Source organism: Amblyomma mixtum, chromosome 5, assembly GCF_055824585.1.
Source record: "Amblyomma mixtum isolate Tamu chromosome 5, ASM5582458v1, whole genome shotgun sequence".
Classification (NCBI taxonomy): domain Eukaryota; kingdom Metazoa; phylum Arthropoda; class Arachnida; order Ixodida; family Ixodidae; genus Amblyomma; species Amblyomma mixtum.
This window is the reverse complement of record NC_143016.1, coordinates 151,204,790-151,232,137: the sequence shown is the minus strand read 5'-3', so window position 1 is coordinate 151,232,137 and position 27,348 is coordinate 151,204,790. Positions and strand designations below refer to the sequence as shown.

The window sequence follows — 27,348 nt, the reverse complement described above, 5'->3', positions numbered from 1 at the left end:
AACCCGGTGGAATCGGCTCGCTTAGGAACACGAAATTACGTCTCAAACTCTAGCTCGCTGCCAACAAAGACGCAGCAAAGCAATAACAGACCTCCGGTTATACAACAGCGCAAGACAGCGGACGTTCCTTCGGGTGCTTCGCCGCTCGACCCAAGGTTACAGGATTCAATTCCGGCCGCTGGGGCCACACTTTGAATGACGCGAAATGCAGGAGCGCCCGAGTGCTGCGCGATGTTAGCGAACGTAAAAGAGCCCCAAGTGGTCGAAAGCAATCTGGAGGCTGCTGCTCTGCGTTCTCTCGCAACCCACGCGCAGCTCCGGGACATCCAGATGGGAGTGTTTTGAATGCAAGACCTTTTCGGAAAAGGCGACCTTCAAACGGAAGAAAAAATCTTTGCGACCGCACAGCAGGACGGGGTGCATTGGAGATATCTTACTTAAGCCGAAAACAAAGAAGCGCGAAAATCGAGATAACATTCCTAGCACGTCCTAAACGCATCACTTATTGGGAACGTTACGGAAACACCGCTACTTTTCCTTTATGTTTCAAACATTTCTAGAGGCCAGCGCTCTTACTTCTCCTTAGAAGACAGCGAGAATCTTGCCTTTCTGCAAATCTAGCTTGAAGCAGCTACGATTGTAAGGTGAGCGCGACACAGGCTCTGTCCGAAATGTAGACTCCAAATAAAGCTCTATCTGAATGAAGCGTTTCTCAACCTCGAATTTTATCTCTGGCAACCAAGTGCGTTTATATATATAACGGGATTTAATTCAGGAGGCTGATCCTCCAGCCTAAACGTCGTGAATTAAATCCTGTTATGTGCTTCAATTCCTGGTGTCATTTTTGCAGAATGTTACGCTTGAAATGCAGATATCAAACAATATCATGCATATTGTATGACATTTGTATGACGAAGCATGTAATAGGTGATTGTATCACACAACCTTTTGTAACAGGAATGGTTTAGAAATACGCCGAGGCACTCAAGACGACGCGACCAAATACTTGCTGCTGGCTATTTCATACAGCAAGTCATGTTGCGTATTCTGCTTAATTTCATAATTAGCCGAGATTAATTAACCAACTTCGCAAGCAACGAAGTTAGGCAAACAATTCCAGTCAGAAAGTTTCAGAACGGTCCGCAAAACGTCCGATGGGACAGTTTATAACTTTCCATCTATTACGTGTATGTTTCCCCCGCTCGTTGCCGATGCCCGCGAAATGGAAAAAGTTCCACGTGACAAATCCGCTTGCGCGTCGCGGTTGCAGTGCGAAAAGATCATTTAGACGGGTGTGTTGCCGCTTGGAAGACACGGCAGCGAAGCAGCAGCTGGGTGTGCGATTTACGCCAGCGCGAGCGATAAGGGTTGCGTCTCCTTGTCGCTATCATGAATCGCCGCGAGGGATACGCGACTGATTTCATACATATATTGTTTAAAATCGGCTGCCGCGAGTATGAATGGCGCATTTACAGAGCGAAAGCTCTATTCCACGACCAAAGCTCCAAAAGTCGTTCGGCCGCTGAAGCCTGACCTTGACCTGCCCTTGTGAGCCTAAACAACGTAAATGAATACATATTGCCGCGACTGGATTGCGAACCCGCGGTGGCGCGAGCAGACCCGCTTCGCTGTCCAGTGCACGAGAGCGCTATGCTATCGCCGTGGCCGGTCACGCCTCGTGTTAAACTGGAACACACTCGCGCTGTGCATTGGGCGTCATCGTCTTCATCAACTAATACTACTAACAAATTGATATCGTGTCAGACGTGCCGACGACCCAGCAAAGCAAAGCCATGAGCCAACATGGTTAAACACACGCTTTCCCACGTCTACTCGACTAAACTACGTTAAAACCCTGCCGCTTTTTGATTTACTTTCCGACAGAGTTTGATACGGTAATTCTCTCTGGATTCCTGCAAGAAGTGAAAGTATTAAATAATCCAAATCTTATTAAACAGGTCACTAATTTCCTTTCAGAAAGAGCGCTGCACTTTTATTTTATTTTGGTTTCGTCCCTTCATTAATTCGTTCGCGAACATCGACGTCTTTGATCACTGGTGCACAGCTCAGATATCCCATGCGCAAGAAACTTCAATGCACTCAGCAAGAACACCAACGGTATTCCAGCTAGTGGAAGTTGCTGAATTATTAAGGAACCACTGCACATATATTACAGATTAATACGAAAGCGTTTCAAAGGTAAAGAATCTGGTCCTGGAGTTCTTTTTTCCGTAATTCAAGACGTGTATTCAAATATCCAAAGCAACCAATCGGTCCGCGTTGACTCTCGTAAAAAGAAAAAAAAAGTACCTACAGGCTGTCCTTCGCGCAACCTTTTTCGCGAGTGCTTATTTTGCTCCTTTGTCTTTGCTCAAATCATCCTCTGATATCTGAGCCGCCAGCGACACTGGTGGCCGTATAAACCTCCTCTGACCTCACAGACAGCAGCTGCTGACAATAAGAGGACTAAATAAAAATTGGTAAAATAATCCTTATAATGTACAGGCCACAAAATCTCACTTATGTGTCCTACTAGCCTAACAAAAATTTATTATTGCGCGGCTCAACATTCCAAACTGTTAGGCATGACAATATCGATTTATTACCGAGTTTCGGGACCTTCTCTTGTAGCCTCGGCAATATATCCCTCAGTCTTGTTTGGCTCTCCACATTCCTTCAGGTCCTGTTTTTGTCGAGTAAGGAACAGCGTTGCTGATGTCTGCTGGTCTCCTCTGTGCCGTAATCTGTTGCGTGCCACATGGTCTTCAGGATGCCGATCGTAGCGACCGTTTTTACGATGGCTGGCGTAAAACGCGATACATCACCGAGTACGAAGCAAGAATGGGACATACAGAGCACTAACAACTCATGGGTTTATTGCGAGACTTTGTCAGCCACTACGCACCACCAACTGATCCAATCGTCTACCGTTTTTACGATCGCGAGCTGCCCCCAACTTCCACAGCCCTCCTGCAGCAAGGCAAAATCGTCGATGGCAAAACAGGCGCATTATTTCTTGTGGTGCTAGTAAAACAGCCGCCTCACACCAGCAGAATAGTTCTCTTTGAGCCACATTTATTTTATTTCTCTCAAAATCAGGTCATAAATTATTTCTTTAAGGCAGGTCTACCGGCAGGTAAGACGGCTTTGCAGAGGTTGCAAACTGAGGAGTGGAACCTATAGACCACTCGTGTTGCATTCCCTACTGCTTCTTCCAGGCAACTCTTCAGTCCTGCAAAAAATTGTGTTTGTTGTTTACTTTGGCAAACTGCGATACCATTAACAGGAGAATGGTATCCGGCTGAAAACTTCATAGTGATATATTTCAGAAGGGTATATGCTTGGGCTTGTTGGTTCATATTTGAAAGGTAAAAACGTAGCGCAAAGAGACAAGGACACAGAAAGACACAGAAAGGAACAATCTGCTTCCAGATGAGGTGAAGCGTCTCTTTGGTGGGTTTATCCCTTCACGAGGACATGGTGTCAGAGTGTGCAAGATTCTGAAGGCTGAGTCGTTTCGACAAGCTCGTCTCTACAAGTAATTTCTTCATCTTCTCGTTCACCAAAGGTCGAGCCAATCCACAGCAGGGAACAAGCTTCGCGAGTGCCAGCGGCTTGTCAGTCAGACTACGGACTTCGTTTTGCAGCGACAACTGAGCTATCTGAGAAGTCAGCTTGCCAACAAGCTATCTTCACCCCGGTATGTCATCCATACCCCGCAAGGACTGGATCGTCCTGACCATGTGAAATCTGTTCTATCATTGGGTCCTAAGTTTGCTCTGGAGCCAAGTTCGTCTTCAGCGGTGAGGCTCACGTTCGTTCACCAGATTTCCCGAATCGTTCCTGAACAAGAGGCTGACCGGTGTGTTTCGGCAGGCGTCGATACTTTGCTGAGATGTAAGTGGCAGCCTTCCAGACTTCCTGTAAATCGAGGTAAGTCGTATCTCGAGCAACATTCATTGTGCCTTCTTCCTGCGGATAAAGAAGGAGGGTTTGCCGTGTTTCCGTCTGGTATGTTTAATGAAAAAGCGTGTGAAGCTCTGTCCTCCGCTTTTAACTGCCATCCAACTGTAAACATTTTAAAGAAAAAAGCTGAAGCGAAGAAACTATGCAAAAAAGTTAGACCTTGTTTCTGTTTTGAAAAGAATCACGGATTGTAAAAAGGACTTTTTTCACGTTTTCTTTAATGCAAAAACCCATAAAACATGTTCCTTTCCGAGTTATTTTATCGGAGAATGGTACTTGGCAAAAATCGGTTGCCATGTGCCTACAAGAAAAACTAAAGCTGCTTTCCATTCAGGATCCCTTTCTAGTCCGTAATTCTGAGCAGGTTCTAGATTTTTTCAAGTCACATAAGGGACAAGGACTACGCGCTTTCTCTGTGGACATAAAAGATCTGTATTATTCCATTCCGCATGATGTTTTGTTATCCTGTATTGAAGAATGTATAGACCAGCAAGGGCCAATTGCTTTTCAAAATGCTTCTGGCATCTCGGTGAATGGATTTATAGAACTTTTGAAATTATATCTCAAGTCAACGTTCATAGTATGGGATGAAAAACCTTATCTTCAGAAAGATGGCATCTGTATAGGTTCATGCATTGCACCCATCCTCAGCGATTTGTTTTTAGCCCGTTTGGACAGGTCTTTTGCTGATACTGTAAAAGATACCAATATAATCAGGATTTTTAGGTACTACGTTGACGACTTTCTGATTTTACTTAACAGTAATGACAGTTCCTTTATGGATGACGTTCTTAATGTTCTCACTCTTTTTCGTAACCATTTTAGTCCTATTGAACTGACGTTTGAATTACCTGAAAACGGGGTTATCCAATTTCTTGACATCAGCATCACAATGCATCATGACCGGACGTGCTGGATGTTCAAACCTCGTGGCGAAAAACCATTGTTACCTTTTCATTCAGCCCATTCTAAGCTCGTAAAAAGATCTATTGCTAGCCTTTCATTTTTTAATTGTTTGAAGAAGTCTTGCCCGCACATCATGCATGAAAGTTTTTCTCAGCAGTGTAAGAGGCTTGAGAATGCTGGATACCCTTCCCATGTCCTAGTGTCTGTGGCGGAAGGTGTTTTAAAGAAAGTCTGCAATAAAAAAGGCCAGGATAACCAAGAATCCATGGGTAAGAAAGGAAAAGTTGCCGTCATTCCTTATTTTCATAAGCTTTTTCATAATCTAAAAAAAAATAGCGCAACGTTCGGGAGCCAGAGTGGTTTTTTCGGCGCCTAAGAAGTTGAGTCATGTGTGTACGAAACATTTCAAAAAATCTAAAAATGGTGTTGGTTGTACGAAAAAACATAGGAAAAAGTCTGTCAATTGTATTGAAAATGACATTTATCAGATTCCTCTTTCCTGTGGCAAGCAGTATGTAGGGCAAACCGGCAGATGCCAGAATGATAGGCTTCGAGAGCATGGGCGTGACGTAGATGATATGCGTGGAAAAGGGTTGTCAGCCCACTGCCGTGGGTGTCACTGCATACCGCTTCTTGAACAATGCATGGTTTTAAAAGTGCACAATAACCGGTTGACACGAGAAATCATAGAATCGGAATGGATATCACTTTTGAAAGATGATTGTGTTAGTAACCCCTCTGTTTCACTGCTGGCAAAAGAGCTCGCATATCTGGCTGATACGCTTTGCTAGCGCATGGTTTGACGGCGTGTTGGTCTTGATGTCGATATAAAACCACCTTTCCTTTCTGAAATAAACCAGTGTTGGAAGTTAGCGCCGTGTGTTGTCTGTCTTTCTGTGTCCTTGTCTCTTTGCGCTACGTTTTTACCTTTCATAGTGGTGCCTGTGTCTAGTGCCTAACGTGAAAATGCTCGTCTCCTGAGTGCTGAACCGCTGTTATAGAACTCGCATATAAGTCCGTTAAACATGTCATGTTTAGGGAGCCTTATTAAAGCATTAAAATTGGTTCCTTATTTTTTGGCTACCGTCCGGGTACATTCTTTGATGCAGGTAAAAAGTATGGGTTTTCCTTCTACACCTTCCTTTCTTTTCTTCTATACAGCACAGTCAACATATGCCGCGCAAACTCCCATCTTTCAATGTCATGACAGTACGCGTGACGCCTCCCCTCTGATTTTAATTTGCACTCATAACTGCCCATTGCTGATTTCAGTACCTGCGAAAAAAGCCGTCTCGGCAACCCCACCAATCCTCCCCTACTCTGGACTACAGCGATGAGGCTTCAAAAGTTTCCTTACTAATGTGTGTGGAGTACGAAAACTTCCTTCACTGCGCTGCAGAATTTCTGTGTCCACCGATATTCTTAGCGTGTTTGCAGTTTCGTCAGATTTAAAGTGTGTCGGCGTCTAACGACGCTGGTCCCTATCGTTTTTCCAGAGGGATAGTAGCCCTTTCTGTAGTCGAAGGTTCAGCAAATAAGGGCCTAATGACCACTAAACAATTTGAAGTTGGCTCCTTCGAGGTACCATCGAAAGCACCTTACCACCAGCCCCACTGTTTGTGCCTCTTTCTCTGTTGTATAGTTTTGTTCCGGATATGTGAACATCTGCGAGTATAGTAGCCTACTAGACGTAGCATCTCACTAGCGTTTGCTCGAAGTTGTCGCTCGTATATAGCTCCGGTGCCGCAGTAAGAAGCGTCAGTAGTCTGATAGTACAGTCTGCCCAGTCTGCGTCTACCGCCAGGCGGCTTCATGGTTAGGACAAAAAAATAAGGCATACATGACCCGGCTCAGTCACTGCGGAACCCGCTCTAATCGCATGCGTTCCTTTGTCCGACGGGCATGGCCCGAGGCTACGTTATCACAATGAGCTCAGAAGGGAGTCAGCAATATTGACACGAAATCTCGTAATGTTTATTTGTTGATGCCCAAAGTCGTCCGCTCGGCTTGATCACTTTGTGGCGCATGATACGGCTAGGTTTATCTCGAATAATCACAGCCACGCTCAACTGCTTCTATATCATTAGAGATTTTCATAGTTACTTCTGGCGCCTTTTCTAGAAAGCTTTTTGACAGCTTTAAATTGAGCGTGTCTGAGAACGGCAGAGGTTCCGTTCATCTTATGGAGAACACCGCAACAAAGGCGGGACAGAGACACAGAAGACAAACGCTGACTAGCAACTGATTTTATTGAAAGACAGAGCGTGGAATATATGCAGAAAAAACTAACAAAAAACCCAGTCAAATGAAACTGTTATGTGGGAGGCAAGATAGTTGATTTCTTTGTCAATTAATGACACAGAAGGGTGGCTCACGCACGCACTTTGCTCCCTGATTGTGGATAAAATACGCTTCCCTGACTTCGCGGGTCACCTGGTCTTTGTGGCTCTCTTGCCTCCCACATAACATAGTTTCATTTGACTACGTTTTTGTTTTTGTTTTTCCTCCATATATTCCATGTTATGTGTTTCAATAAAATCAGTTGCTAGTCAGCGCTTGTCTTCTGTGTGTGTGTCCCGCCTTTGTTGCGCTGTTCCCCATAAGATGAATACTTACCAACTCGCCCAAATTTCAGTCTTACTCAATGTGAGTTCCGTTCATCGACAACTGACGAGCGAGGTTGTTGCTATCACCGCCGCCGAGCTGTTCACTTATTCCGAGGACGCAAGTCCGCCCGATAAATAGCTTCCTCCGGAAACCTTTCGGTGCCATCTTGACTTCCGGACTGCCTTCACCACTGCGTGACATTTGTTGGAGGTGCAGGGTACGTGTGTCCGTTGACTTGCACTCATGCACAACATCATCCCAATGGGGTGATGAGGTGGCTTCGAGCTGTGCGCATCTGCGGGCCGTTCCAAGCTGTCTTCGCATTCTCCATCTGAGCGGCGAACGGTACACTGATGACTGAGTAGTCATCTCTCGTGTCTCCCAAGGCAGTGACGCTGCGGCCGTCGACAAGTCTTTTCCAAGTCGCTGGTTCATTCCCTCGCTTTACACGTCAGTCTAGGTGTGGGATCACGGCTTGGTCGGCTCTTCGAGTCGTGGATGGGGCACGTCGTCTTTGCAGTACTGAGCGGCGTCGATGTGGCTTTGCAGGGTCCTATCGTGCCCTTGGTCTTAGTGCGTGGCGTCGTCGTCATTTTACCGCACAGCAACCTCACCTCCAAAGGTTGTTGCCTTCATTTTCCCCAACGGGGGGCAGGAGAACCTTCCACTGGCGGCTACGTTAGCTGCGGCGGGGTGAGGGAAACAGTGCAGATGTCGGTGACGGCGGCCTGTGTGAGCGGCCCCGTGTGTGCCCAGAGTGACGCAATCGCGCGGTCGATATATACCTGACGGCAGAAGGAGCTGCGCTCTTTCTTTCCCAGCGACACTTGCGAAAGTATTGAGAAACTCTAGCCTGAACAAATCCCACGTCGCCGGAGAAGCTTCGTGGCGATATCTGGCAGACTAAGAACCGGGTCTGACTAAACAGCAGGAAATAAATCGTTAACCTCTTCCTCACAATCCTCCGTCCACATAAAGTAAACATTTTTTTTCTCAAGCGAGCTGGACAACAGCTCGACTCTCACAGCAAAGTACTTGAGGTAGATGAGGAGGTCTTTTACTAAACCGAGGAAAATCTCGCCACGGACGCACGTGCCAGGTCTCTTCCCTGATCGTACTTCTTCGACAACAACTTCGAGCGTTCGGACTCTTCGTACTAGCGTCGAGTACTTTCTGCAAAAAGGACTTTTTTACTTTAAAAAATTACTTTTCATGAAATTCACCTTGAGTTTGGCTTTTTTAAATCCTGCTAGTATGGCTTCCAGGTGTTCTCTGTGTAAGCCTTCTCGTGTAAATCAGTCTACATAGACGTCATAAAATTGACCGAACAACGGTTTCAGAACTCTATTAATCATCTTCCAAAACTCTCAGAGAGAACTTTCCAACTAAAGGGTGATCCGTTTCACTCGTCTGCGCCAAACGGAGCGGCAAAGGACGTGTACTTTTCGCATATTCTTTTTTTCCAAGTGGAACCGGACAAATTCCTTTACAAAGGCTTAGATGAGAAAAACCATGACAACCACTCTTTTCGTTAATCGTGCCTTCAGTACGAAACGTATGAAAAAGGAAGAGGTCTGTTGGACGCTTATGAATCCTGCTGTCCGTGCAGTACCGTATGAATCTAACTTCTTTTGGGGCTGGCGCTATTAGCGAAGCAGTTATAATGCCAGCATCGTATACTGCCGGACGTATATGTCAGCATCAAACATATTTCTGAACCTCGTTCTTCGGCCCCGCTTTCTCATCACGAGAAATGGTGTATGGTTTTCGTTGTACCAGCGTCTGATTTATTTACAATACCTACATTGCCCGGACACCCATTATTTACGAGAGAGGGATGTACATAAAAAAGGAAATCAGCAAGAGTAACCGGTACATACATACATAAACAATATGTTTGCAGACACCGCGAACACTGGCAGATTAGCAACACTCAACAACAACAGCTCAAGAAAAAAAGAAGACATTATTATGCATATTTAATGCCAAAATTTAGCAGGATATCAGCGAACACATCAATACTAAAGCGACGGAAAAGGCGAGGCTGTACCATGCGCCCTGGTGACAGATCAATGCATCAGTGATTGGACGTGATACGTTGCAGGTGAGTAGAAAAATATGAGAGTGGAGCCGTGACAGTGTGTTCTGGTAAATTATTCCAGGCATGAATTATTTTTCGGAAGGAAGCGTATTTAATACACAGACCCTACAACTTTATTCCCGGATTTTCATTTACTAGTGATAAGTTCGCGGAGACACATAATATGGTAGCTTAATGTATTAGCCCTTATCCATGGCTGTTCTGGAATATGTTATAGAAAGGACACAATCTTATATATTCCTTCTATTTTCTAGTAATGGACTACTAAGCTCATTTCAAATCATTGTAGAGCTTTTTATGAAGCCCTAATCACCAGACACAAACGGGGCCGCACGTTTCCGGACACGCTAAAGCTCGTTTGTGTTTTGCTTCATGTAGGGGTTGTACGCAGAACAACCATGTTCCAATAGTGGCCGGCCATTAGTCAGGTATAACATTTCTTTGGGCTAAACTGGTGTCTTGCCAGGAATTTCTTCGGGTAATGTAGAGCGCGCGGCTAGGTTTTGACGATAAGTAGAGACTGTGGGTGCTCCATGACAGGTCACTAGAAAACATAATGCCCAAATATCTGTAATCGGAAACTGCAGTCACTCGTGCTCTACCCAGAAAATAGCGATTGACTTTAGGGTGTGTTTTTTGCGAATGTGATTCTGTTGCCTTTTGGAAGATTGAGGGACATTTTATAAACATGACACCAGAAAAAAAATGCACTCAAGATCCTTTTGGAGCGGTTTCTAATTTGTTTCACAACGGACATTGCGATAGAGCAACACTCGTCAGCTTACAATCTGATTTAACTGGACACATGTGCTAATAGATCACTGACATAGATAAAAAAGAGAAGCTGTTCTAAAACCGACAGTTGCGGGACACCTGATAACACCAGTGCTTCTGATGAATTCACTCCATCTAGCACTACGCATTGTTTTCGCTCACTCAGATGCGCGATTAGCCATTTCAGCGACTTATTCCGTATTTTAAGGGCAGATGCCTTCTTTATCAAGTCTGTGCGATACTGAATCAAAGGATTTTCTGAAGTGTAAAAATATTAAGTCCACTCCATAACCACCGTTTATGTGTACTCGACAATATAATCGGTAAATTACATCAATTGTGTTTCGCATGAAAGACCAGTTCTGAGTCCGCGTTGAGTTCTGCAAAAAAAAAGTTATTCCTAGGACTGAAGACGATCGGATAAGTTAGTGTAGATTATATGCTAAAGAGTTTTGCAGATTGCGCTTGTTAGAGATATAGGTGTGTAGTTGCTTACGTTTGCTTTACTTCTAGTTCTGTGTATGAGAACTGTATTTGCCCATTTCCAATCAAGGAATAGTTCACCTAGTTCAAGGGACTTTGTGAATAAACAGAAATAGCACAGTTTTTAAGATGTGATTAGAAATTCGATCCGGGCCAGAAGCTGAGGCAACCTTGATCTTCTGTAAGCAGTAACGTAACACCATGTTCAGTAAAGGTTAGTTCACTCATTTGCGTAAAACTGGAATATTCTGGTACCTCTACAACTGTATCGGCCGGCTTTGAGAACACTGACTGGAAGTATGAATTGAAATGTTGTGCATTTCTTCCGGGGATTCTGGAATAGTTCATTCCATCTGTAACATCCGAAATCGTACTTTTAGATCATTTTTTTTTTACTTTTTACATATGTCCACACTTCTTTTGTGCTCCTTCCTACTTTTTCACAAAGACTCTGCATGTACAGGCCTTGGGCCCTCCTTGTTTCCTTACTACAATCCTGCTCTCTTCTCTCCGCTTACAGTGAAGCATTGGGCTCGGTGACTGACAGTGCCGGTGGAATAGACGACGTCTTTGGTTATCAATAACCCCGAAGCTTCTTGTTCATCCACCGCTTATCGCTTCGTCACTTTGTCGAAACGACGTGGCTTGGGATGAACACCTGTGTTAGAGAAAGTAATTGCGGTTTTAAAAGATTCCATGCTGCTTTTGTTTCAAGGGATATGCAAAGTGGTTGGAATTCCGGGCAAAAGGCATCGAGCACATGCCAAATGGAGCGATAGTCACCATTTTTGTAAAAGAGGACTTTACGCGGCTGAAGAATGCAGTGAAACGTTGCAGCAAAGGATAATTTTGCCAAGGCTACCTCGTGGCTATCTCGCTCGTGATCACTTATTCCGTGAACTATGACAGCCGAAGATATAAGATCATGATTATTCGAAAAATGTAGATCTAGTGAAGTCGCACTGCTAGATTCAATTCTTGTTGGAGTGTTTACAACTGAAACAGTCAATGAGCGTAAATTAATTTCTAAGCTATAAACAAACCGCAAATTTGTAGCAGCGGGCGGCTACTTTGTCAGACAGGCTATTTCCATACCCAATTAGGCGTGAATTTCGCTCTCAAACATAACTAGTCTGTCTGTAATATTTTCAGAAGCGCACGCCTTTTGCTCTATGTGTAGGTTCACTTTGAAGCAACCTTATACGCAAACCCATTCACAATGTGCATGCAGCCTTAACAAGTCACCATAAATTTGTTTCATTGTGAAATATTTGTACCTACGCCCATTTTCCTTGACAATATTTGCTAATTTTGTCCAGCTGACATGCTATACTCAAGCAGCGGTATCTGCAAGGTGAATTCAATGCATTTGGAAGACAGACTCAACTTCCGTCATCAGGTTTGTCTTCATACCATCTTCGGTTTCCAGGGGTATCATAGCTGAATTATGGATTTCCACGAACTCTTTTCATGTCTACGTTTTTCGTACGTATTCTTTGCGTGCCCACAGGCGAGTTCTGGTGCTTAGTGGTCCCCGGCGCGTGTTCAGCCCCGCCACCAAAGTAAAGCCGACAAGATGGCCTACAGTCGAGCTTTCAACTCCAACGCTTTGTAAATACGCTAAGAGATCGCGCACTCTTCGGTAGTGCGACATAATCTTGCATTAGGGGGTCTGCGAGCAGGCCATGACACTCTTGATGTGTCCGGGATCGTTTCAGTGGCCAAACTGCAGAAGCCGCCTCTTTTTTTTAAACAAAAGGTCCAAAGGAGTTCTGAAGCAATATTTGAGAAATATTGCTCGGTCCCAACTTTCGATGGGATTCTTTGTAAACACTTTAAAGATGCTCGTTCTGAATCCATCCCAGTTTTCGCACATGTAGTTGGCGAGTGGATATCAAATCATTTCTTTACTAGTGGAGTCAAACGAACTCGTGTTCTTTATGCCTTCATGGGAATAATTAAAACATGTTCTGGCATGCATGCTCTAAAATCTCAACAGTTTTCATCTCACAGAGAGCTAGAGCTCTCTCCATCTAAAGAGCCTGGCGAAGCGATTGCCTTCGACGGCTTTTGCTCAGCTCAAAAAACGGCGACAAGTTGCTGGCGTCCAGCTGCTGCTGTCACAGCAGCATCCGAAGAAGGGCTGAGTCCGCTGCAGTAGAAATCGCACCCAACACCTCTCCCAGCGATTGTCACTAGTGGTACCATTAATAATTCCTGGAACACAGAGAGCTTTCAACCGCACCGTCTCAGATGAAGACCCACCAAGTTCTTCGGGAGTCGGCACTTCTCAGCGACGAGAGACAACGGACGAGGCGTCGCGATGACCTCAGGAAAATGACATCGGTGCCATCTTGAACCTCAAAGGCAAAGACAAACAGTGCACTTCGCGAGTCTCACCGCAGCGTCCAGCGCGACCCACGCCACGTAAAGTGCGCATTTAAGATGCGAACGTGATGATTGTGATGACTGATTACGGCACAAGGGCAGCTTTTGGCGAAACAGCGCCATGGCACACGGCGTTTGCAGTGCACACGATGTGGGGTGAACAAACCATTTTCCAAGCATTTAACCCCGGATAAACCGAGTGCCCGGCCACAAGAAAGCTCGTACCCTCTTCATCACCGATGGGCTCCCGGCGACACGGGGATATGAACCCCACACCTCCCACATGCGCGGTAGATGCTCAAACAACTGGGCCAGTGCTACGGTAAAATTAAAATTATTTTACTTTTACTAAAATTATTTTACTTATTCCTTATTTATACATTAGTCTGCGGCTTATACATAGTATGTCATGACAACTTTCATGCAATGTTCTCGTATGTCACACCGTCGTGTTAACCGGTTATATATATGCAGCTTTGAAAGTGTTGATTATGCATATGTACTCACTCAAGGAATGTGTATATGTATGTACCCACTAAAAGTTGCAAAGAATGCCTAATTTTTTATCACTTTTTGTTGTGACAGTCGAAGTTGAGGGTGTGACGGAATCCTGTCTTGCAAGTGTGGAGGGGGGGCGGGGGGATATATTTAAAAGGAATCAATGGCCCCAGCCATTAAAAAGATTTTCATTTGCATTTCAGGCACCTACTAACATCACCAAAAAAGGTTCGTTTTAAGTACGCTTGAATAATCTCTGCAAGCACCTTGCGTATATCGCCGTTTCGAGTATACCGAAACGACCGAAATATAAACGTGACATACGCACGCTCCTTGAACAGAAGCATATTTATAATGAAAATGCTTGGGGTCGCCTTTGTTGCGGCCTAGCCTCGTGCCGGGTACAGAAACGTAAAGAAAGATCTTTTTTAATGGTCGGCGCTGCACCTTTCTTCTGTTTGTTTAAACGGCCTGACTTGCATACAGAGACATTTCTGAAGCTTGAGTAATACTTGCTCTCAGGCCAGTTTGTCTTCCGTCCACGTCGTCCTTCTTCTACCTGCCCCTTGCCTTTTTTGCGCTGGTTAATGAAAGATTTCTGAAACGATACATCTGAAACCTCCAACGTATCTTCTCGACCTCTACCATCATGCAGGGGCATTTTCTATTACACAGCTGCCAACTCTGGCAAATATTCTCGGTCCTACTATGTTGCCGACATATTTAATGATCATCGGTCGAAAATCAGTCCTTGTCAGTCCACACGTGCTGTTCGAAAAACTACAAATGGTAAATGTACAGACTGCTGCAAATATTTTCTTGCAGCTAGAATTTTAATCGTGCCCTGCCCAGTATCTAGGCAGAAATTGTTCGATTTCTTTATTTCTTTCTAAAGTAGCTAGTCGCATATAACTGAAGTCTGCAGTCAAGCTCCGGAGAACATAATTTTTCCGTGACAAAAATTAAACTGTCGTTAAAGCTTCTTGTTACCTAAACAAGAAGCTAATCCCGAGACGAAATTATAAGCTAAAGAAAACTTTATCGACTGTTCCAAGTCGAAAAAAACTACAGAACCGTGTCAAATGTATGGCAGAATGTTTTATAATTTTGTCGTAAGATTTTTTTTGCTGCTTTGCAGTATTTTTGAGTGGTACTGTAGTCTGCAGTTCTTTAGTACTTTTCTGTTGTAACTGCACAAAATTTTCTTGTTAAAACAAAAATTTATGTAGTTATTGCAGTTTCATGAGCAAAAACAATACAGAAAATTCGTTGTGACAGAAGAAATTTTTTGTTGTTTTTCTACTGGGTTATGATTGGCTAGCGAAGAAATACAGGACGCCGCAGACCGTGCCCCATTGTTACCAATTGCTTTGTTTTTTGTAAATTGTATCCTACTATGGTCTTAATTTTGTGACCAAGTTTTGTTGCTAACTACTGGGTTTCACGCGACAGGCCAGTCCGATGGCGTATGCCGAATCCGTTTTTCCTTATAAGTGCTCGTATATAAATGTGCATAATTTATTACTATTATTATCATTAGCGGCAGCTTGTCCGCACATGTTGAGCGGCTGTTGGCATAGCAGCTGTTGATGGCTCTATAATGCAAATTATTTTAATAACCATCACTTATTTTTTCGACATTTTCCTGGCCACTATTCTTAATTAGTATCTGCTGTGTTGCTCTATATAACAACCTTGTTTCCTCACCCCCCCCCCCCCCCCCACACACACACACACACAGCTGCAGTGGCCCTATTGATATTGAGAAGTAACCAAATACATGCATAAAATCGAACAGCTCACGTGCTAGTAATCTCACCGCTGTAACGCAGCGTCAGCACTAGCTTTTCAGGCACCGTTTCTTCTAAGTGGCGCCCGATCAACTTATTCCGCTTATTCCGGACAGTGCGTTCATCCCGCTCCGCGATATATACGCCGTCGCGGCATATCCACTTACAAGTGCTCTCGCACTCGCGATAAGGGCTGTTGGGAGCCCACTACATCACAACAACGGATTATTTCACTGCTGTTCGCGACGGCAAGCGGTACAAGTAAAAATCAAACCTCCTTGCGCGCTATCGATCAATTCCCCGAAAAACGAAACTTCTCGGCCGCCTAAGCCGCGCTAAAGATAGTAACGCAATTTCAATTTTTTTTTCTTTTCTTTTTTTTTAAGGGAAAGGGGGGGGGGGGGGCAGTCGAGAAATGCGTTTGAGGCTTTGATGAGTTATGTCGACGCCTGTTTTTAATATTTACCAAAGGTCATTTTCTCTTTCCCTAAAGCTCTGCTGCCGGCCGGCACTCGACACATCGCTGTTATTTCTACAGACTAATTTCTCGAATAAGATTGACCGGTCGTTTATCTTGAGTGTCCTTTAGAACTGCCTGCTGCATCATCGGTGGCATAACGATTCGAAGTGCACGTACCATCTAAAGAGCTTACGTGCCTGCGACTTCAACGCACATGCAGATAAAAAGCGCGCAGAGACCAGTAAATGGGTTCGCAATATTCTGCGAGAACAAGCAAGCTTCTGATTTCGTAAGCAAGCCTCAACGTCGTTTTATACAGCCCAATGCACAAAATAAAGCACTCACCTTTATGGCTGATGCTGCCGTGTTGACTGCCAGCATTCCAGAGATCGTGTAGACTCGTTTCGTGACGCACGCAACGGACAAGACTTGCATGCATCGCAAAGTGAAGGGCTCCAGAGAAAATTACAGTCTGCCCCTAAACTTGCTGAGGTAATACAACTGAACTCTCATTAATTGTGGTTGCTCTTGTGATAAGACCAGCAGCGACGGTTTTAAACACCACGGAGTCTATTCTTATACCTTAGAGCGGTCACAAACTCGGGAAAACAGAGCAAGCACACGTTTGGAACTCAAAACTCCTGCACAAGCAGGGTTTCACGTGCGCTGGCGCCAAGCGCAGTCCGCAAATCCATTACGCGCGCACGGTTCGACCGGAGCAGATGACGCGCACTCCATCTCCGGCCTCACACGAATCTGCGGGCTGCCTTCAGCAACGCCCGGGCCCGGCGCGAGCTCTTGCTACTCCCTCTCCCTTTGCTCTTCCATTTCCATCGGTCTTCGCCTCAGAAGATACTGCGCATGCGCGGTTGCGCTGACGTCACCGCAACGAGGGAGGAAAGAGCTTTCACTGCCCGCTCTCTCCCACGCTCCCCCGAGGCAACGAGCGCTGGCGACGTCTGCTCTTTTGTGGCCGTCTGCACTTACTCTGGGCGCCCTTTTGTTGCCTTACGTCCTGCACCAAAGTAGTAGTAGTAAAAACATCTTTATTGGCGGGAAAGTATTTCGGATGCGCAAAGAGCAACGCTTCTTACTTGATCAAAAAAGGAAGCTAGCTAAGGATCACCACTCCGTAAAAAGATCGCTCCCCACGCTGCTGCGATGCGATAGCGGCGCGACTTGAAAAGGTCTGCTTCGGCGAATGACTTACTTTTTCGCGCTGAGCTGAGCGTAGGTGAAATAACAAAAATAACCGCAGACGTAACTTTCTTTATATGTTCTTCGATCCCTGAGCTTGTTTCTTACCTTCGCCACTTTTGCCGCGAACCTTCAACGGCCTAAGAGTGTGTTATAGGTTTCCCTCATTTATAATTCAGAACAGCAGCGGTAGCCTAGTGGTTTGTGCTTCCGCCTCATATGGGGAAGGTGTGGGGTCTGATCTTTAGAGCCGCCGGGTACCGACCGGTGACGCAATGGGTGGAAGCTTTCCCCTGGCCTGGTGCTCGGCTTCATTAGGGTGAAAAGCTTGGGAAAGGGGTCTTTGACCCTATTTTGTGTAGACCATAAACACACTGTGCCATGAATCTCGGTGGCTAGAGCTACACCTCTGCAATTAAAATTCCCCATTATTATCATATTATACATTACGTTCTTACAAGCACTCTTATATTCATGCCTTAAATTCGTAGCTTTTTTTCTGCTTTACACAACTGATAGAAAAAGGCCATTCACATGCAGTCGTCCAGCCGTGAGACCACTGCAGTATAGGCTGTAACCAGTATTAAATATAAAGTTGATTCTATGTGCGCTATGTGCATTCTCGAAGTTGATGCAGTTCAAGAGCGCTATTCGTGCAGTTCGTAACCGTCGTGCACGCAGGTTGTTCTAAATGAATCATTAATTGTTTGGCGCATTTATCCACGTGGCTGTCTGATTCCTAATGTGGTGCGCATCATTCCAAACGAAGAAAAGAACACTACTAAAATGTGCTGCCTTAACTCCTTTGCTTTCATCTCCGCGCATAAAGGCACGACTTTGGGTTCCGTCAAGCGTTGCGCTTTGAGGACGGTCCGCGCCGAATGAGGTGAAAAGACACAAAAGACTTGTTAAGGGACAGCTTAATAAATAACTTAAACTGCGACTGGTGCTAGTGCGCTCACCAAACGAGATGCGGCAGTTGAGCTGGCAATAGACCGAACTAAAGTTCCCGGCGCTGTAATCCCAGCCATGGAACGTTAAGCTTTCGCTTCGGGTCGGCTGCTGTAAGTGCATTTCTATTGCTTGTGAAGTTTTTAGCGTGTGCAAGCCCGTTATGTGCTTAAATCCCGGCCCGAATACGGAGGACTCCAGAACCAAAGAGCTACTAAAGGAACTGCTGGCTGGCCAGAATAAACTAACAAATGAGGTTGCAGCTCTTCGGACACTGTAGGCAAATATGAAAAAACTAGTGCCCGACTTCACGTCTATGTTTGCTGACTTAGAAAACCACGCAGTACGAAATTAAAGCATTGAATAAACACTAAATAAATTTCAGGCTAAAGTCACTGATTTGGAGGACCGTAGTAGGCGCTCGAACTTTATGGGTTTTTTTCGGGTCTTTGAAGACGCGGATGAAACTGTATCGTCACTGAAACAAAAAGTTGTTGTCAAGTTTACTGAAAAGCTTAGGATCATCTTCCAGTCTATCGGAAGAATTCATGCGGTTGGGAAACCAGGCAAGCAAAGACCGGTCATAATATTCTTCCAGGACTACAACAAAAAAACAAGAATTCATGAAAAACGCATTCAAACTTAAAGGAACGAACGTATCAGTTCAAAACGATTACTCGCGCGATACGCTTCACAAAAGAAAGCTACTTTTCGGGCTAGTGCTGAACATCGGAAACTGGCTACAGCCCCATCTGCTGCCAAACTGAGAGCATATAAAACTCTCGTTCAGCCGATACTTGAGTATGCCAGTATCGTGTGGTCCCCACACCAGTCTTATCTAATTGACAAACTAGACAGAATACAACGCATTGCACTCCGCTTCATCTATTCCAGATACGCGCCGTACGACAGCGTCACCGCTCTACGCAAACAAGCAAACATCCCGACTCTAATATCAAGACGGCGTGTCGCTTCCATGAAGTTTCTTTTGCTTCTTTTTCACGATCGTATAAACATAAATAAAACAAAGTACATCAAGCAGCCCTTCCAACATTCAGGAAGAACAAATCATTCTAAGTGTATAAGGTATTTCCCTGTGCGTTGCAATACGTTTAAGTACTCGTTTTTACCTTTTGCAATTCAAGAGTGGAACAGTCTTCCAGAGAATGCTGTGCATGTTGACTGCATAGAACTGTTTGGAAACAAAATTCGCGAACTTTTCTGTGAATATATCTGCCTATGAATGCGCAGTGCTTTGTGGCAGTGCCGCTTTTAGTGACTTCACTTTAGCTGTTAACGAGCACGTGTACACTGTTCGCAATGGTTCGCCCTTGACTGCATTACAAACTTTGAAATGTTTCCTTCTGCTGTATTTTGTGTTGGTTTTTCTTTCTTGCTCCAGATTTATCAAATTGTGGTACGCTTTTTACTGTTTTTTTGGGCCGTTGTATTTGTTTGTTTGTTTGTCTGGTGACTCACTCCTGTATGAGCCTCTAGAGGCTTACAGTATTTCTAAATAAATAAATAATGAAAAACTTGAAGGAAAGAAGGTCACCATGATAAACGATAAATTTAAAGTGGTTAGTGTAATTTACGCGTGGGGTGATGCCACATGTGCAAGATTTGAACTGCCAAGTCGCCATCCAGTCTTCAGGCCTGTCCAGGCACTGAGAGACGTCAGCTCTCCACCAATAAAAAACAACGCCTGCTGAACCTTAATGTTATCCTGCAGTATATTAAATAAAAGCGACCCACTAGAAGCTCTAATCTTATGGTTCTTTTCTGGTTTTATGTGGGGTTAACGTCCCGAAGCGACTCAGGCTATGAGGGACGCCGTGCTGAACGGCTCCGGAAATTTCGACCATCTGGGGTTCTTTAACGTGCACTGACATCGTACAGTACACGGGCCTCTAGAATTTCGCCTCCATCGAAATTCCGCAGCCGGGATCGAACCCGCCTCTTTCGGGTCAGCAGCCGAGCACCGTAACCACTGAGCCACCGCGGCTGCAGAGGTTCTAACCTTAGATTAAAATCCGCCTATTTTAGTTATCACTTAAGCTTCTACGTGCCAATAATAAAAAAATGTACGGCTTCACCTGTTGCAAATTTTCGTCCATTATCGCTTATATCTTCTTGTCAACTTATCGAACACACAGTAGCCACTTTTATAACTACATTTCCAAGTACAGAGACATTCTTTCGCCACATCAACATAGATTTAGAAAGGGCTTTTCGACCGCCACTCAACATCTGTAGTTCACAGTTTTGCTGGTATTCTAAACAAGTCAGGGCAGATTGACATTATTTTTCTAGCTTTTAAGAAGGCACTTGACCTTGCTTCACATGCCAAACTATTGCATAAGCTTGAATCTAACGGGATTCCGTCTTTTCTAATTAACTGGGTTTCTGCTTACCTTTCTAACCGTGCACAGTTCGTCAGTATTGATGCTTATTGTTCAAGCTGCCTTCCAGTCACTTCTGGTGTTTCGCAAGAAAGTGTACTGGAACCATTACTGTTTTTTGTCTACATAAATGACATTGTAGATGTAATTAGTGAACCAGTGAAAATTAGGTTTTTTGCTGATGACTGTGTTTTGTTCAATGAAATCAGATCGTACAAAGACCAAGTCATTAATAATTCTAACATTCAGAAGACTCATTCCTGATGCGGTCGATAGTAGATAAAGTTTAACAATGACAAAACAGTCTTTATGAAAGTGACCAACAGACGATATAGTCTATCATTTCCGTATAACCCTCCACCACATACCCGTTTAAGGGAGTTAGCAAATACAAGTACTTAAGTGTTACTATTCAAATAATCTTAGCTGGAATAAGCATATATATATATATATATATATATATATATATATATATATATATATATATATATATATATATATATATATATATATATATATATATATATATATATATATATCAAAAATTATTTCTTGGCAGCTGATCGATTAACACAAGATAAAGTCACCAGAAATAGAAAAACATAAGATTTAATTCCCGACGTTTCGGCTGGAGGACCAGCCTTTTTCGAAAAAGGCTGGTCCTGCAGCCGAAACGTCGTGAATTAAATCTTGTTGTTTTTCAATTTCTGGTGACTTTATATATATATATATATATATATATATATATATATATATATATATATATATATATATATATATATATATATATATATATTAACGTCACCCTTACAGAAACTTTGCTTCTTTAGGCATTGATAAAAAGTAGGGGTGTGCGAATATTCGAAATTTTCGAATATATTTCGAGTATTATATTTTTAGTATTCGAATTCGATTCGAAATCCAAGTATTCGTGTTGTTTCGAATATTCGACCCGACGCGAATATTCGTATCGAGCCGAATATTCATTGTGAGCACCGGCGTTCAATTCGGTCCACAAGACCTATCGACAGATACATAACAACATGGCGGCGCCTACACGGAAGGAAAATTCTTTCTTCCTCCGAAAGCCATGCCGTAGCTGACTGCGCTGGTGAGCTTTTTTGTGGCTATACCTGCGAAGCTGGTATAGTCAGAGCTGTGCACGCAGTGCCTCGCAATACGTGCCAGGTCAGTGCCAAGTGAGAGGGCATTTTCTGAAGCTGGTTTAGTCAGAGCTGTGCACGAAGTACCTCGCAATACGTGCCAGGTCAATGCCAAGCGAGAGGGCATTTTCTGTGGCTGGAGGAGTCGTTTCAGTTAGAAGGGAACTACTTCTGCCTGACCATGTGGTGCAGCTGGTTTTCCTTCACGACAACCTTTTACGTCATCCCAGCAACGCGCTTTTGTGCTGATGGCAAGCTAGCCTTAATCAATGCTGTGTACTATATCCATCTTCTCTGATATTTCCACTCTTCTAAGAATAATGTTCGAGACTTTGATACTTTTTGTGCAACCACACACACCTTTTGTGTTCATTTAATCATCGATAGTTGAACTGTGATGTTTTAAGTGGCCAAATAAATGTTTTGTAGTGATTAAATGCGTCTGTCCTTGATTATTCGATATTCGATTCGATATTCGGAATTAAGTATTCGTATTCGATTCGTATTCGAGAAATTTGATATTCGCACACCCCTAATAAAAAGGTGTCCCATCTAGTGCTAAGCTTTTAGCCTACACATACATCATCAGTCCGAAACTGTAGTACGCATTGTTGTGATCGAGGTCCCAGCCAGCAGAAACTGGCGAGCCAGGTAGGCGCCATATCGAGCTACCGTGGGCGAAAGCGCTGCTGTTCGGAGGAAGCACAAGAAACGCCGGCCTGGGGGCGGCTACTGGCGACGGCGTCGCCGTGAACAAAGGCGTCTAATCCCCTTCGCACGGGGATGATGAGTGTGGTGTTTCTCCCGGACTGCCCGTGGACCGACGGAAGAGACCAAGTGGCGGCGACGGCGGAGGTGACGGCGGCGTCAACCCATTGCCCGCGTGCGCCCTGAGCGGCCGACAAAGCGGGGGTGGTCATGGCTGATTTGTCCCTTCCACTCACCTGAAGAGGTCACCGGTGTGAGCCGTCAGCACTCGCGTCTCCCACGATCAGGATCGCCACACAGCAGCTAACGACCTTTGGGCCTGGTCGGCCCGCGGCAGACCTAACAGTTCGCGACTGCGAGGCGCCAAGTGTGTCTGTGCGGTGTGCGCGGTCACGTGGGGAGGGCGGAGCCTATGAAGAGAATCACGGCGCATTGGACACTCGACGAGATATCGGACTCCCTAGCTAGGTGCCTGGGGAATTACAACGATATTTAAGTATTTAAGCAGCAATCTGTGCTGTGTCACATAGCTTCTCCTTGACCTCTTGTCGGAGCTTCTTTCTTGACTCTTGATCTCCCTTTTCTGACTTTTGGTCTGCTTGTTATTTTGTAAATATGTAAAATAAACCGTCATGTTTACGGCTTCTCCTGAAGGCTTCCCTCCGTCGTCTGCCTGCTTTGTCCTCATGCGGTAAAGCCCCTGGTCCCGACCACCAAGCACATCAGCATGCACCGCCTGGGTCTCTTACACAAAAAATAACATCGGGGCGCTGGAAATGATACAGCGAAAATCTGTGCGATCCATCTTTAGTGAACACCGTTCCACTCAGTCTCCAACCACTCTGATGGCACTACACAACACACAGACATAGCAAACGCGAACAAAAATTAAAAGATTGAAATTTCTTTTATTACTCAGAATTAGCGTGCTTTCCATGGGCCCTGAATAATTTATTAAACCGATCACAACACGGCTAAGAAGACATCGTCGCACGGAATCACTATGGGCCCTGAATAATTTATTAAGCCGATCACAACACGGCTAACAAGACATCGTCGAACGGAATCGCTAACACCGTACAGCGCTAGAATCAATATCTTCAAATACTCATTTTTTCCTCGCTCAATAACTATGTGGAATGAACTCTCGCCTGTGCTACCGAACAGCAAAAGTGCCATTGAAAAAATTAGCTGGTCATCGAGAATTGCTGCCTTGTTTCTTCTTGTTCTTTACTGTGTCCTAGTACCCATGTGTTAGTTGCAAAGGAATACAAAAACCAGTAAAACAGGACGCGTTCACACAGCGCAGAAATACACATGGACAATGCTGGAACACAACTAAATATTTTATTTCCTGTAAGTTTCGAACAGAGGAGGGCGCACATGCGCATAAGCAGACTCATGCTTACATAGGAAAAGATAAAAATCAAGTTATCGGTCGATGAAGTTTTCTTGCACGTGAAAACTAAGTCCCACTCATATACTCAAACTCTCTAGATAAAAATTTTACTGAAGTGTCGCTGACGCAATCAGAGTCTAACTTCTTAATCTTAATTGCTCCCAATATCTCCCGCTCTATCCGCGTTTTTCCTTTTCTGCGGCCGATGACTCTCATCTTATTGAACAAAGGAGTGCAGTTCTGACACTTGTGACACTGATTTGGTAGATAGCTGTGTTATCTGGCTGCAGTGACGTGCGGTGCTGTCTTAACCGGTCATTAATGAATTCGCCCGTCTGGCCGATATAAGCTTTTCCACATGACAGGGGGAGAGAGTACACAACATTACTAGTGCATCTGGTCAGCATAGTTTGGTGTTTCGTATTACATAGCTTTCTTGTACTCTCCTTGGCAGAGGTGCGGGCACACAAAGACGAAAGTTTTGTGGGCGCTGAAAACAGAACGTTCACTCCGTATTTCATTGCCACCTTTTGATATTAAGCGAGACTTTGTGCGTGTAAGGAATTACAGCGGGTCTCATTTCCTAACCCGTCGCTTCTTCGTTTTGAGGTATGTGCTGTAACTTAAGCTTACGTGAAAGTGATTCTGCAACAGAGAACAGGACATGCTGAGGGTAGCCTGCTGAACGCTGAACGCAGGCTACCCTGCGGTAAAGCTATGTAATACGAAACACCAAACTATGTTCACCAGATGCACTAGTAATGTTATGTACTCCTTCCCCCTGTCATGTGGAAAAGCTTTCGGCCAGACAGGCCAATGCATTAATGACCGGTTAAGACATCACCGCACGTCACTGCAGCCAGATAACACAGCTAATCTACCAAAGCATTGTAACAAGTGTCAGAACTGCACTCCCTTGTTCAATATGGTGAGAGTCATCGGCCGCAGAAAAGGAAAAACGCGGATAGAGCGGGAGATATTGGAAGCATTTAAGATTAAGAAGTTAGGCTCTGATTGCGTCGGCGGCACTTCGGTAAAATTTTCATCCAGAGAGTTTCAGTATATGAGTGGGACTTAATTTTCACGTGCAAGAAAACTTCATCAAATGTTAACTTGATTTTATCTTTTTCCTATGTAGGCATGAGTCTGCTTATGCGCATGTGCGCCCTGCTCTGCTCGAGACTTTCAGGAAATACAATATTCAATTGTGTTCCAGCACTGTCCATCTGTATTTCTTCGCCGTGTGAACGCATACTGTTAAGCTTGTTTTTCTATTCCTTTGTAACATGCATCAACTGGCCCAACAAGCTACGCTTCTTCAATACCATGTGTTAGTTCTCTGCGATATAAATTGCTGTATTTCTTTTTATGCATTTTTTGCCCCTCATGCTTGGACCCATTTTAGGGCCTGCAGTATTCTGTACATGAATAATTAATCTATGGGTCACACTTTGAGGAAGCGATACCATTTGAACCACCATGTATTTCGTGGACTTTTTCCTTGACAAAATGGGGTTCAGCATGGTTTTCTCATCTAAATTTTCTCAGTGGCGGCAACCGCAGCAATAAAAGAACGAAAACAAGAAGGAACACACAAGACAGGACGGGCGCTGCACCAAGTATGAACCACGGGCGATGCCCCAACTAGCCCACACGACAGTCCCTAAAATTTCTCGCTTGGGCGAATGGTGTTTCTTGGATGGCTTATGAGATTCGAAGGCCCGGGACCTTTCACCCCGACGAGATAAGTGCAAGTTTTCGCGATTTATCCATACAGATCGGGATTTTTCTTTTTTGTCCTAATAGGATCAAGACATTGAATAAGTGCTAACAATCTCCTCAAAAGAATAACAAAGTCGTCAACATCATTCCAATACTTATCGTCAGTAAATAATAAAGCAATCCACCAGGTAGTCAATAACCAAACCATCGTAGACCATGAGATATAAAAACTAAATCCAAGGTAGCATCATTCCCAGTAGTATCGCTAATAACCTTGTTAAGTCCGACTGTTGTCAAAAAATGTTGAGCAATTCCCTACACATTCTTGTTTCGTTGCCGGAAAACTGCATGGCGCCCCCCCCCCCCCCCCCCCAATGAATGTTGTGGGCCTTAAAATCCCTCGTAGAGATAAAATTAGATGAACTAAAGCTTTTTTCGAGCTCATATTGGTTGAGTGCAGGCTATCAATACTGGAGCCCATAGGTCGGTAAAAGGCATAAATTACAATAAAATGAGCCTGCAATCGACAGGCTCGTTACCTGGGAGACTAGGCAAAAGAGTAACCTTAAAGTTAGATTGGATAAGTACGGCAACGCATTCGCATTTACCGGTTTGTATATCCGTTCTAAATGCAGCATAACCGGGAACAGCGAATTTGAAGGCTTGGACGCCATCATAGAACCATGTTTTCGTAAAGCAGACCGTCGTGCATTTTGCGCGCATAGGCGTTCGCGCTCCCAAGCCAAAGCCCAGCCGGCGCCGGTGCTTCTCAAAAGTCATGTGTGCGGTGTGTGTGTCTGTTTACATATGTCCGGGCCGCCGCCGCCGCCGCCGCCGCCGCCGCCGCGGCTTCCACAATTTATGTGCGCGTGTGTTTATGCCAAGAGTGGTGAGCGCGGGCGGCAACGAGACACCCGGGTATCTCCCCTGCAACGCACGTGACGCCCCTGGAGGCCAGCGTCCCGCCGTCGCCATCAATTTGGGAGCGTCTTCTCCCAGCTCTCGCCCGGGGCCGACGTTTCGACGTAATACAGAGATGAGGAAAGTACGTTAGACGCCGTATCGGGGGAAAAAATGCGTCGTCGATCGCAAAATTCGCTCATGGCTGGAGGGAAATGTTGTCACCAGACCAGAAGGGACGTCTGTCTGATAAAAGTATTTATCAGGCCTTAACGATCTGCCTCCTTCCGTTTCCTCACATATCCATTTATTTGCTGACGATTGTGTAATCTTCCGGGAAATAACATGCAGCGATGACATAATCACCCTTCAATCATACCTAAACGCTATTCCATCGAGGTGTAAAGCATGCATAATAGAACTTAACATCAATAAGTGTAAAACTCTTCGCGTATGCAGGACTGACAGAAGTAACCCCACTTATTTCCTGTATCATATTCCCTTAGAATCAGTACATTCGTACAAGTACCTAGGTGTGCACATCACTTCCACTCTCACCAGTCTCTACATATCACATACATAGTTAACAAAGCCAATCGTATGATGGGTTACATCCGCCGCAACTTCGCCAGAGCTCCTTCATCCCTCAAACTGCTATTGTACAAGACATTAATACGTCCAAAACTAGAATACGCCGCATCCATCTGGGACCCTCATCATGAAAACCTGTTTCATTCACTAGAAATGGTCCAACATAACGCAGCCCGCTTCATTCTCTCCAACTATAATAGGACCGCCAGCATATCTTCAATGAAATCAAGCCTTAATCTGCCATCCTTAGCATCACGTCGCAACATGTTTCGTATCTGCCTATTCCATAAGATGTTTCATCATCCACACCTGCGCAGTGCATTAATCTTCTCCCCCGCATCA

The 27,348-nt window shown here is 44.6% G+C and overlaps 1 protein-coding gene across 2 annotated transcripts in view; it reads right to left on the bottom strand.

Moving 5' to 3' along the window:
- Positions 1-22,738, bottom strand: part of LOC149344160 (uncharacterized) — a 78,466-nt gene extending 55,728 nt beyond the window's left edge. The window contains exon 1 of one of the 2 annotated variants that reach the window (XM_089546182.1): positions 22,631-22,738. The gene's annotated coding sequence lies outside the window, so the exon portion shown is untranslated. Of the gene's footprint in view, positions 1-16,318; positions 16,776-22,630 lie in introns of those variants that run through there. The other variant, XM_089546181.1, reaches the window with a different exon arrangement.
- Between the last annotated feature and the right edge of the window lie 4,610 nt (positions 22,739-27,348).